General features: G+C 50.2%; 1 pseudogene; it reads right to left on the reverse strand.

Annotated features, from left to right (window-relative positions):
- LOC144774771 (18S ribosomal RNA) overlaps positions 1–1164 on the reverse strand; it is a 1800-nt pseudogene extending 636 nt beyond the window's left edge.
- Positions 1165–13933: the final 12769 nt, after the last annotated feature.

The raw sequence follows: 13933 nt of genomic DNA on the forward strand, positions 1-13933 counted from the left end.
TCCACTCCTGGTGGTGCCCTTTCGTCAATTCCTTTAAGTTTCAGCTTTGCAATCATACTCCCCCCAGAATCCAAAGACTTTGGTTTCCCATAAGCTGCTTGGCGGGTCATGGGACTAATGCTGCCGGATCGCTAGTCGGCACCGTTTATGGTCGGAACTACGACGGTATATGATCGTCTTCAAACCTCCGACTTTCTTTCTTGATTAATGAAAACATTCTTGGCAAATGCTTTTGCTTTGGTTCGTCTTGCACCGGTCCAAGAATTTCACCTCTAGCGGCCCCCGGCCGTCCCTCTTAATCATGGCCCCAGTTCCGAAAACCAACAAAATAGAACCGGAGCCCTACTCCATTATTCCTAGCCGAAGTATTCAGGCGACCGGCCTGCTTTGAACACTCTAATTTTTTCAAAGTAAACGCTCGGACTCCCAAGACACTCAGTCAAGAGCATCAAGGGGGCGCCGAGAGGCAGGGGCTGGGACAGGCAGTATCTCGCCTTGCGGCGGACCGCCAGCTCAATCCCAAGATCCAACTACAAGCTTTTTAATTGCAGTAACTTTAATATACGCTATTGGAGCTGGAATTTCAGCGGCTGCTGGCACCAGATTTGCCCTCCAATGGATCCTCGTTATAGGATTTAAAGTGTACTCGTTCCAATTACAGGGCTTTGAATGAGTCCTGTATTGTTATTTGTCATCACTACCTCCCCGAGTCGGAAGTGGATATTTTGCACGCCTGCTGCCTTCCTGTAGTAGCCATTTCTCAGGCTCCCTCTCCGGAATCGAACCCTGATTCCCCGTTACCCGTGGTCACCATGGTAGGCACAGAAAGTACCATTGAAAGTTGATAGGGCAGACTTCCGAATGTATTGGTGCTGTCACAGGGACATTCGATCGGCCCGAGGATATCTAGAGTCACCAAAGAGGCCGGGTGAGCCCGGATTGGTCTTGGTCTGATAAATGCACGCATCCCGGGAGGTCAGCGCTTGTTGGCATGTATTAGCTCTAGAATTACCACAGTTATCCAAGTAACAGATGGAGCAATCAAAGGAACCATAACTGATTTAATGAGCCATTCCCAGTTTCACTGTACCGGCCGTGTGCACTTACACGTGCATGGCTTAATCTTTGAGACAAGCATATGCTACTGTCAGGATCAACCAGGTAGCCACACCTGCTGGCAGGGTGGAGGCCGCGTGCCCATCTCCCCGACCGACAGCCTTTGCACGCCCCTCCATCTCTCGGGAGCCTGCCAGGGGAAGGAGCCCACCCGCCGGGGTGGGAGTGCTCGCTGGAGGGGTGTGGAGAGGTGCGGTCACATGGGTACTGACAGGCCCAGCCCTCTCCCCTGGGAGGGAGAGGCGGGCCGAGGCGCAGCCTGAGCGAGACACAGGGGTGCCGGAGCCTGGCGGAGGCGGCACCCCTTGCAACGGTCATTTTGAGCTGCTGTGGAAATGTGCTGGGCAGAAAGGCTGCCGGTGTGGCGCGCGGGGCCTACAGACCTGCTGGGCAGCAGCATCCAAGGGTATGGCGCCACCCGACCCCTTACACTCGGGTCAGACCACTGGGGGGGCACGAGCTGCCGGGGCCACTCGGCCTTCGCTCTGCTGGGTAAAGGGCTTCACGCCAGGTTGCAGGCCCTCGAGTCGGATGGTCCATGCGTGGTGGAAGCTCTTTGCTTGAAACAACAGCCGAGGCTGGCCAAGCAGTCCATCCCTAAACGGATTGAGAGTGCCCAATCGATCAGAGTACAGCTGGGGCATCCCCTGGCAGGCCACCCTGTGCAGGGGGTATGCTGCCTGCTCCCGGGGCAAGCAGACTCGGAGAAAAAGGACCATCGGGAAGGGGCGGAGAGACAGGTGCGTACCCAGGCCCTTGGGTGCCCCGGCGGACGCGGCTCGGGTGCTGCCTTCCCCCGTTTCAGCTTTGCTGGACCTCACGGAGGTCTACTTCAGCAAACTCTGAGAAAAAGGACCATCGGGAAGGGGCTGAGAGGCAGGTGTGTACCCGGGCCCCTGGAGGCCCCCGGCGGGCGGCCCGGGTGCTGCCTTCACCTGTCTCAGCATCGCCGGACCTCACGGAGGTCTGCTTGAGCAAACTCGGAGAAAAAGGACCATCGGGAAGGGGCTGAGAGGCAGGTGTGTACCCGGGCCCCTGGAGGCCCCGGCGGGCGGCCCGGGTGCTGCCTTCACCTGTCTCACCATCCCGGGTACCCTGCCATGCGGCAGGACCAAGGACGGAGCCCGGGGTTTGGAGGCCACCCTCCCCAGGCCCTCAGGGGCAGGAGCAGGCCCTCAGGGGCAGGAGCAGGCCGGGGCCCAGGGCCGGGGCCCAGGGCCGGAACCACATACCCAGGGCCCCATGGGCCCCTGGACCCAGCCAAGGCTCCAGGGCCCAAAGGTGCAGGGGAAACCTCCCCGAGCCTGCTGGACCACATTCGGGCACCCTGCAATGCAGCAGGACCGAAGACAGAGCCTGGGGTGGGGAGGCTGCCCTCCCCGGGGCCCCTGGACCCAGCCCAACAGGGGAAGGCTCCCCGGGCCCGCCGGACCCCATCCAGGGCAGCCTGCCACACGGCAGGCCCCAGGACGGACCCAGGGCTGGGGCGGCATCCTGGCCCGTCCACCTACCGGCTGAGGACCACTAGGCCGCGATGGGTCCCAGACTACCTTGTCCATAGTAATCCGGAGAAAGGCTACCCCCCTTTCTGGTAACCTGTGCGCACCGCAAGACAGAGGGGACCCTAGGCACGGACGCGCCTGACCCGATCGGGGAGGCAAATGAGCCCTCATCCGGACTTCCAGGGTAGCCCGGCCATCTGGTCATCCCATGCGAAAGCATCGCGTGCGAACCGAGGGGAAAGGTGCAAACAGATGGTCGGGACTGAAAGGACTCCCATCTGCCCGCCCTGAGCCGAGCCTTCCGGGTCGGGCTCCCACCTGCCCTAGCAGGGCTCGGCTTCCCGGGGGCTCGGGGACCCTGGCTGGGCCTCAGGCACGGGGAGGACCACCGGAGCTCTCGGGCCCTGACACCCAGGGTAGGACTGCCCGGGGACCATTGGAGACCGTTCCGGGCACGTCGCCCCATTGGAAAGCATTGCATGCGACCAGATGGCCGAGGGGAAAGGTGCGACCAGATGGCTGGGACCGAAAGGGCTCCCAGCTGCCCGCCCGAGCCTTCGCACTAGTGTTCCTGCCTGCCCACGCAGGGCTCGGGGGCTCCGCTTCCCGGGGGCTCGGGACCCCAGCTGGGCCTCAAGCCCGGCGAAGGACCACCAGAGCTCTCTGGCCCGGACGCCCAGGGGAGGACTACCGGCAAACCATGGAGCCCGCCCTGGGCACTCTACCATTCCCTCCCCTTCTTCCCTTCCCCCCTCCTACTCCACTCCCGCCCAGATGCCTGGGGAGGTGTTGCCTGGGCATAGCCCATCTGGTCCCCGGCAGAGAACCGCCAACCCGGTAGGGGTGTTCCGGCATACCATGCCCCTAGTAATCCGGAGGGAGGCTACCCCTCTTTCTGGGAACCTGTGCGCACTGCGAGGCTCAGGGGACCCTATGCGCGAATGTGCCCGACCTCCTGAGCCCTGGCTGGGATCCGGGAGCAAATGAGCCCTCATCAGGACCTCCAGGCCGGCCCACCATCTGGTCGCCCCATTGAAAAGCATTGCGAGCGACCAGATGGCTGAGGGGATTGGTGCGACCAGATGGCCGGGACCGAAATAACACCAATCTGCCTGCCCCGAGCCTTCGCAGGAGGGCTCCCACTTGCCCTTGCAGGGCTCGGGGCTGCAGTGCTCGGTGGCTGCAGGGCTCAGGGGGGAGGGGGGCTCTGAAACCCCACACTGGGCCTCAGGCATGGGAAGGCCCGCAGGCACTCCTGGGGCCAAGCCGCCCGGGGGAACACTGCCCGGGACCCATGGAGCCTTGCAGGTCTCCGGGGCTCTGCACCAGGGACCCTTGTCCCGGGCAAATGGACTCTTGGCAAGCCGCAGGACGGGGGCTCCCAAACCCCAGGCCCTGTCCGAAACCCAGGCCCCGGGGCCGGTCCCTGCTTTCCAACCTAGCCAGGCTAGGGAGATTGAGGAGCCTGCCCCGGCATGAGAGACCCCTGTCCCGGGCACACAGACCCTCAGGAGGTACGCTCGTTTTACACACATTTTTTCCAAAATTCTGCGTAGTGTGCGTAGTGGCGCTACGCAAACTTCACCCAGCCCTACTTAACTATAAGCCCTTACTATATGCTACCCACAGTGTACTAAGGGCCTGTAAGTTAAATGTCACCAAAGGGATGTAGCACTCATTGTGCCACCCAATGAAGTGCAAACTTGACTGCAAGTCTGCCACCAGAAGCCTGACTGCACAGGTTTAAACTGCAAATGTGTCCTATCGAAATTACCCTTTTTATGACAGGCCTGAACCCTACTTTTAGCTTTACAAAAACGCCACTGCAAAATCCACATGCAAAGCCGCCCTCAACCTCTATCAGCAACAACTACGAGATGCAGAGAAAAAGGCCCTGTCAGACTCGAAGCCAGCTCCAACAACGGCAAATAACTCTACACCATCGTCAAGGAGTTCTCCAATCCCGCAGCTGCCAACAACGGTGTCATTCCTCCCAAGTACTCTAACACGACCTCTCAAGCTTCTTCAAACAGAAGACTGCCAAGACCTACAACACATTCCACCCAGAGCATAGTGATACAAACTCCGGCATCGCCAAAAGCAGCTAATTAACTGGAAGCCCCTCTCGAGCAAAGAAACCACCACCACAATGAATACCATCCACTTAGGCCCCCACTTCATATACAACTTTGGAAGAACCAACATCTCCACCACACTCACCAGTATCATCAACACCTCCATATCCACCGCCACCTTACGGTCTTGCTGGAAAAATGCAGAAGTGAACATCCTTTTGAAGAAACCAACAGCAGACCCCAAAACCCCGATCTCACTCCTGCCTTTTCCAGCTAAAGTCATGGAGAAAGCCATAAATACCCACCTCAAAGACCACCTAGAAATCTATCAACTCCTAGACAGCTCTCAATCAGGCTTTCATACTAACAACAGCACAAATATAAACCTCAGTGTGGTCACTGATGAAATTAGGAGCATCCTCAACGGAAGAGAAATGGCCACACTCATCCTCCTCGACCTCACTACAGTTTTCGAAACGGTCGCCCACAAGTGACTCACTAGATAGCTTCAGCACTTTGGTATCTGCGGGGCAGCATTCATGTGGATATCCTCCTTCCTCACGGACAGAGCTCAATGAGTTACACTTCACCCCTAAAACCTCAGAATCCAGGAAACCCATCTGCAGAGTCCCTCAAGGATCATCGCTCAGCCTCAATGTCTACGTGATGCCCCTCGCAGACATTGTCAGAGCCCACAGTATCAACATAGTATCCTACACCGACACATAGATTATCGCCTCGCTTACCGACTCAACCAGAAACCTTCACCATCTGCGTGAGCAACATCGCTGCTTGACTGAAAAACAACTGCATCCAGCTCAATGCAGACAAACCAAAGTACCAATCTTCTGCAACAACCCCTTGGACGCCTCTTGGTGGTCCTCTGAACTTGGCCCCTCCACCTGCGGACCGTGCCAGGACCCCCAGGATCATCCTGGACACCAACCTCTCCATGAGTAGGCAGATGAATGCCGTCTTCTCATTATGCTTCCACATCTTGCGAATGCTACGCAAGATTTTCAAGCAGAACCCAGTCTCCTATCACAAGTAGACCGGATTACGGAAATACCCTCTACATCCGAATCCCATCCCATTTCCTACGCCGACTCCAAACCACCAAGAATGCCGCTGACAGACTCATCCTGAACATCCCATGAAATACGTGCAAGTTCAAGCTACTCACCCACACATACAAAGATTTCACAACACCAGTCCAGCTTACTTCAACACCGCCTCAACCTCTACCATCCCACCAGACAATTTTGATCTGCGACCCTCTTAAGAGCACACCTCGCTCGCATCAAGAAGACTAGAAGCGGAGGACGCTTCATCTCATACCTCACAGCCAAGACCTGTAACACCATCCTGAAACACCTCAGAACATCTCCCTCCCTCATGGACTAGCAAAGGAACCTCCTGGCATGGCTCTTCAAGACAAAACAGGCATGATCTCCTCTTTCCCTCTCAGGCCTGCCATACTCAGTGCCTGGATAGCCTCATGGGTGATGAGCCACACATTACAAATTCACATAAAATAAATATTTTTAAGTTATACCTAAGTAGGCCTTACTGCCTATTAAGGCAAGGTTCATGGTATTTAAAAGTAGAACATGTAGAAGTTTATCAATGCACATGTCCTTCAAGTGAAAAAGCTATCTTCACTGTAGCAAGGCTGGCTGTTTCCCTAGGGAAACAATGGATTACATTATAACACCTTATAATACTAACTTCATACATGTAACAGCTAGATAAATATTTCAAGGACTCTTTTTAATAGTTAAAAAAATCCAATATAATGGTACAGTTGAGTTGTGTCTAAGTATTACGGAAAAGGTACTTTAAAAAAGCTACCTTTTGCCTGCCTGAAGCCTCTCGAGGCCTTTCTGTAAGAATTCAGCTATCACCTGGCAGTGTGATGGCTCCTCTGTGGTGAGCTGTGAACTGCTCCCAGAACAGGGACAATAGACCTCAGGTATGGGGAGGTGTTTCCATCCCTTTGATAAGAAGGCCAGGGGGCTGTACCAGGACTCTTGGGGCACTTCAAAGAGGTCACCCCTGTCACAGGGCAGATGTAGTTTATACCTGGACCTGCCTCCCCTTTTGTCCTTCTAGTCAGGCACCAACACCAGTGTGAGGGGAAGCTACCACACAACTGGTTTAGAGTGATTACCAGGGTGGAACTGTGAGCCTCATTTTTGGTGTTAGAGTGTCACATCCTGCTTGAATGTCACATCCTGATTGACATGTCTGCTGGATTTTTACATGCAAGTTTTAGGGTGCACTTCAATGGAGATAAAAAAGAATGCCAAAACACTTTCATGTGTCCACTGCTTGGTTGCTGAAAGCTTTGATTTTATTTGACCATACTTCATCTCTGAGTTTGTTGGGGGTACAGAGACTGCCTGGAACTGGATTTTTGTGTTAGTTGTGGGAGAATACAAGGATTGCCATAGGACAGTCCCCAAATACACCCCCAGTCCTCGGAGCTTATGCTTAGTGTGATGATTGAACACTTTGGCCATTTTGAAAATGCCCAGAGTGGGTACAGTTTGCTCAAGGAATCTTTACCTCATCGGCAGGGTGTTCCCATTGTCATCCCCACCCACCAGTTCGAGCCAGGCACAAATGTAGCACCTCAAGGCACCCACTTCATAACACCCCTGGACCTGTTGAAGATCAGACTAGGACTGAATCTACTTTCTGAGACCTGAGAAGATCCTAGAAGACTGGACCTCCTCCACCTCCTGTTAAAGCTACATTGTCACAACAAGCTTCAAGAGGCCTTTTCCAGCAACTGCTCAGCTGACCAATTGCAACTGGACCTGGAATGGACCCTGCGGTGGTACTGTCTGACAGCCTGTGAGTCTTTATTTGCCTCCCCTGATTTACTGGTGGGCTTCAGAAGTGTCCTCAGTACACTTACTGTGATGGGTTGGGACTTGAAGGACTAAAGTCAGAAAGTAAAATATTTGACCAGGGTGAACCTTGTTAGTGTATATGGCACGTGCTCCATTGTGGTCAGTGTCAAATTGCACGTAGGTCCTGGTCTACTACAACTATTGACTATGATTGGTACTTGGGCTTCTTTGCCCTATTTATGCTTAAAACTTTAAAAATTCATTTTGCTGGCTCCTCTTATTGGATATTTGTGATTTTCATGTCATATTGTTGTTACATTTTACTCTATTTTTCTATTTCATTTTGGGATTTGTATTGTTTTGCATGTCAACTTTGTTACTGGTTTAGTAGTGCATAAGTGTATAAGGCATTAAGGATAAAATTCTTCAATCGCTTATTCATCAAATTAAATGTAATGTTAAATTTGGAGCCTGACAAGAAAGCAATAGCAGATGCGTTGACATAAGTTTACGTTTAGGTTTATTTTGTGGACAAAAAGTCTCAGAAACAAAAAACTAATTATGAACTCTGAGAAAGTAAATATGCTTGCATATGTGCCTTACAACTTGCATATATACCATGGGAATACCAATGCCGATATGTGCTTTAGTATGTCTTGTTACATTTGAGCACATTTTAGTTGAACCATTCTAGTAAGCATAGCCTGGTTTTGACATTGACATAACAAAGCAAAGATTGTAGAGATTAGTGAAGTCAGTCTTTTGTTTGAAAAAACGTTTGCTATCTTCCAATGTCTTCTCGCATTCTTCCCACAAGAAAAACCAGACACCTGCTTATTAATGCCTATATGTAGATTAGATTTTTATGTTTTCTTGCTTCGATTTACTTTCATTAACTGTCTAAATGTAGCACCAAAATGTATGGATTTTGACACTACATGCTTCAACTGATGATCGAATTAGAAGTTCTGGACTATCCAAATGGCAATTGCCTTGCTTATTTTGAATGCTTGAAGGTTTCTTTGCATTAAACGCATTTTAGAATTCTATGTGCTGTTCCTAGTGTTTGTGTTTTCTTTTACAATGCCTACATACTGTTGGAACTGGCATGTTCTGGTTGGCTGAAGCGAGGCACCACCCAGGCAAAACCTACCACTCCCAACAGGGGTGGATGATTACACTCATTGTATCACTCTTAGGTAGCTTGGCACTGAGCAGTCAGGCTTATCATAAAGGCAATGTGTAAAGATTGGCACAGAACTCACACAATAAATACACTGAGTGCCACAAATGAGACTTCACATGTATTCAATACACAGATTAATTACCACGACATGAAAGTCATGTATTTCTGGGCATAAATCACATTTGGAAATATAAAGTAAAGTAAAGTCCACATTTGTAAAGCGCACAATCACCCGTAAGGGTCTCTAGGCGCTGGGGGCCGTCGGGAAGATTAAGCGAGCTATTGCCCAGAGTCACATGGTGCTGGGCTAACCTGCCGCAGGAGCTGGGGATCGAACCGTGGTCCCCAGATTCCAGCGTCAGTCGCCCTGGCTGCGGCGCCACACCTCTCCCTTAGCAGTACTAGGCCCAACCTTGTTAAAATGACATCAATAATATGCACACTGAGGAAATATTCTACTTTATCCCCCAGCACCTTATGCTGTGCAAAACAATGTCAGAACGAGTCTGAGCATGGCAATTATTATTAATCAAAATCACACAGTTTTGGGTGCACCCAGATCACAACAATATCAGAAATGTGTACACACAGATAATTACAACACTTTTAAACAGCACTGTAGTCCAAGGTCGCACGGGCAATAACCAATGTCAAACAGTATTCTTTTGGCAAGGAATCAAAGTGCACAGCAACACGGCCATGCAGTGTGATTAATGACAATCAGTCACTCCCTCACAATCACTCAACACCAATATGCGGTGCCACGGATATCAGGCAGGTCCATATGGTGCGCACTCACACACATGCACATGGCAATGTAATGTGGCGCAACTGATATCCGGTAGGTATGTTGATAATACACATGCAGACTCCATGGACCAAGCCCTCCTCCACCATTCAACAAACCCTGACCACCCTAGACCCACAGAAAGGGGGTTTGGTGACTACTTAGGAAGTCCACCCACGCTAGGCGGAGCAGAAGCAGGCTAAGGGAGATAGTTGTTCAATCAAAGGATATCGCACTGTCCCTTCCAGCACCAGCCCACTTCTGTGAAGCACAGGGGAGGTCACGCAGTCTTTTGACCCACTTCCGATCACTCTCAGAAGGGTTCCTTAGGCCAGTCAATTACTCTTAACGCCAAGGCTCAGTCTCGGCAATACTACGTGGCTTAATGAATTGGTTGGTGCCAGGGAAGGAGAGGGCAGTTGGTCCGCTCAACTTAGGCCACAAAAGAAACAATCGATGAATGGGGGATGAATCAAGGGAGCCTCTCGGAAGAAGGGGTCACATCGTCAGACACAAGTCAGTCAAAGTATCACCCAGCCAATACAGCCACCACGGAACATGAATACACTCCTCTGCGCCTCCCTAAAAATGTCCACAAAGTCTAGTGCACATGGATATGAGTAGCACCAGACAGTTCCAGTCACACACTACTGAAAATAAGGCACATCTCTGGTGCGCGTTGACACAGGCCGTATCAGACATTTACGGTCACACACAACTAAGAGTTGCAAATTCTGTATCTCTCTGGAAATGAAGCACAACTTTTGGTGCACATTGATATGTGTTGCACCAGTAAATTCCGGCCACACACACAGGTTCAAATTCAGCAGTGCTGCACAAGGTAGAGGCACTACTATGGGTATGCCATCACATCTGAGGGTTGCAACCTGTGAATCAGACACTGCACACAATGAGGATGCAGACGGTGTGTTGTACGAGAGAGATGCGGCACAATCAACGAAGCAGGCCACGTGGGGTCCCGCAGCCGATGAATCAGCTCACCACCAACAAGAGGCTTATGCCTGTTGAGGACCACGATGCAGGGGCCACTCTCCTTAGATACGGACTGTACTTTTGAGGCTCTGCACAAGGCAATCCAGTGTACGGGCACAATACTTAATTCCACGCTCACACCGCACCACCAGTTGGGATCCAGTAGACGATGTGGGCCCTAAAGAGGGCACCGCTCTCTAGGTGCTACAAGTAGACAGCGTGGGTCCCTAGTGGGAGATCTTTCATGTCCCTGAGACCTACACAAGAGAACATGGGGCAAGCCAGCAAGCTCTTGGAGAGCACACTTCAGGGCACACAGCAGCAGGTTGTCAGCCCAGGCCAGCCCCTATTTAGGAAGGGTGCCCAGTCCCTTCCAATGGCTGTAATCCAATGTAAAAAAATATCGCAGGATCATGTTACTATAACCTGCGTCTACTATGTAGAATCATTCCTTATCTACCATTGGAAGACCGTAGAACTGTAGTAAAGGCAATGGTAGTGAGCAGGTTAGATTACGTCAAGTCAAAAGGCTTTATAAAAACATATCATAAAAGCATCACATTATATATAAAAAAGAAACACATTATACAGTTAAAAACACGAATTAATCTATTTACACCAGGGTTTTTTCCCTCTATTATATCTAATATTACAAGTAGATGGCACATTAAAATACCAGAGATTTAAGAATCAAATTAAACATTTCATTTCATTTAAGCCTTTTGTTTCTAAGATACCATGCCCATGATAGAAATTTTGACAGGCTGCAAGCATGAAATGGGCGTGGATCTGTCGTTAAGATACGCAGCGCCACAATATGAGACCTAGGGCTAGATGTAGGTAAAGCATATTTACCGACCCTTAAATACCGAATTTTACCGATTCGGTATTTAAGAGTCGGTAAATATGAAGGGGGGAGATGTAGGGAAATCCAGATGTTTATTTACCGAATCGGTAAAAATCGGTATTTACCGATTCGGTAAATACCGACCGGTAATGCCCATTCATTCCTATGGGCTTTGAAGCCCATAGGAATGAATGGGCATTACCGATTCGGTATTTACCGAATCGGTAAATACCGATTTTCACAAGGGTGCAGGGGGTGTCACTTTGACACCCTCTAGCACTCCCAAAAGAGGCTCGGGTGCCATGTGGCAGGCATACCTGCCCTAAGGGCAGGTCTGCCTGTCATATGGCATAGGTGTGCATGTACACATGTGCATGCACACCGGAATCGGTATTTTACCATCAAATTGAATTTGATGGTAAAATACCGATTCTGTAAGGCTTGTGGGACTCAGTAGAGTCCCACCTACATCTCAAAATTACCAAATCGGTAAAAATACCGATTCGGTAATTTACAGAATCGGTAAATTTACCGATCTGTAAATTTACCGATTCTGTAATAATTTGCCCCCTACATCTCAAATTCCTTTTACCGGTCGGTAACGGCCGAATTCGGCCGTTACCGACCGGTAAAAGCCTACCTACATCTGGCCCCTAGTGCCTAATGACCGACACAAAGGTTTTAACAACCTAGTTCTTGGGTTCATATACACTGGACATTCGAACAAAAAATGCGCTATGGTTTCTGGTCTAGTTGGGCAGAAAGGACAGAATACTGTAGTCTGGGCCGGAGGTTTCCAGCAAGCTGTTAGGGCGCGTACTGGAAGAGCACCGACCCTAAACTTAAAGTAAAGAGCCCTATTGAATGGCTTCCATATAATATCCAAATAGAGTTCGCGGATCGGCAGATCCTTGAACTGTAGGAAGTCATTCGTGAGCCTGCCCAAAGCATGGTCGGCGCTAGTTCTAGACGCAACCCAATTCCAGTAAAGGCTCTTTAGAGTAGCCTTAGGGGGAGAGGACCTGCCAACCCATGCCTCGCTAAGACCCAGATCCCCAAGCAAAGTTTTTACATTTCGTAGCCACTTTACTTTATACCAACCAGGTGATGCCATGACTTCAGTTAGCCCCTTAGCATATTTGGCCAGTTCAGGAGTTCGCCATATCCGAGCCCATAGGAGCAATGGTCTGAACTTGGCCAAATCGCCAATAGGGTGACAGCCTAGGTCGAGCAATAAAGGTGCCATTGGAGTGCTTTGAGGGAGCGACATAAGATCCCTAAAGAATTTATTTTCAGACCTTGTTAGGTCAACTGTGCTAGAGGTGCCCCATAGCTCTGCCCCGTAAAGAGCAGAGTTAACGCCCTTAGCTTTGTAGATATCGATAACGGGGGCTATTGGTCTTATCGAACAGGATCGCTGTTCCCTAAGCAATGCCCCAGCTACCCTCTTATGGTTTAGGAGCATTTTGCAAAGGTGGGCAGTCCACTGCATGGTATGCGATATGCGTATACCTAAGTAATCAAACACTGTGACCCTTTCTAAATGCACAGAATTCAATGTAGGTGGGCTAGAAAGTTTTTTCGGGGGATTCATCATTCATTAGATTACGTAAACGCCCTGTTGGCCGAAGTAGGCGCTACCACTCTGGCAAAATTGCAGGTAATACAGAACACCGCCGCCAGAATGGTTCTAAATTGTCCTCCTGGAACCCCATCCCTTCCCTTGCTTAGACAACTGCACTAGCTCCCGGTGCAAAAAAGATCTTTGTTCAAAATACGCTGTCTCTCCTTTAAATCTCTTAAGGGGGAGGGACCTTCCTAGCTCCAAAATAAACTTTCCAAACAATCACATGAATGCAATTTAAGATCTAATGCTCTATCTCTCTTGAAGATCCCTCGTATTCTCATATATAGCCCCCAAATGCTGGAATTCGCTACCACTAGCCCTGCGAAACTCCAGCACCTATATGTCTTTCAGGAAACAATTAAAAACATTCTTGTTCTAATCCTGCATCTTCATAATATATCTTTTCTCTGTTTCCATGTCTCTGGATTCCCATTGGTAAAGCGCTGAGATGCCCCCGGGTGAGTCATGCGCTATATAAAAATCCATAACATATCATAATCCTTTTTGGGCATAACAGATTCCTCTGGCAGTGTGCACCACACAGTTCCAGGATCTCAGGTCCCATGTCCCCACAAATGTATCTCTACCCTGCTGAAGTATGGCACCAGTAGCTATAATGTAGAGTGCCTTTGAAGTTGCAAGTGGTTCAGTGTTTGCCTTTGAACCACAGACGTCTCCCCTCAATTTCAGTCCTGTCAGCCATGGGACCATAGAATGCAGATATTAATCTTTAGTGGGGCCGTGATCTGGCTTCCTGGAGGCAATTTGTGAAAACCTCCTCCTCCAATCTATCCAGCCAGGCTCTCAAATGGCAGAGGTCTGTCATTCCAGTTGAAATGGAAATAGAAATGTTATTGCCCATTCATTTAATTAAAATCTTTACAGTAACATGAGCATAAATAGATATTTATCACCTCACCCGACCCCACCTACTCCCCTAGT

The sequence above is a fragment of the Lissotriton helveticus genome, chromosome 8 (assembly GCF_964261635.1).
Source record: "Lissotriton helveticus chromosome 8, aLisHel1.1, whole genome shotgun sequence".
Taxonomy (NCBI): Eukaryota; Metazoa; Chordata; class Amphibia; order Caudata; family Salamandridae; genus Lissotriton; species Lissotriton helveticus.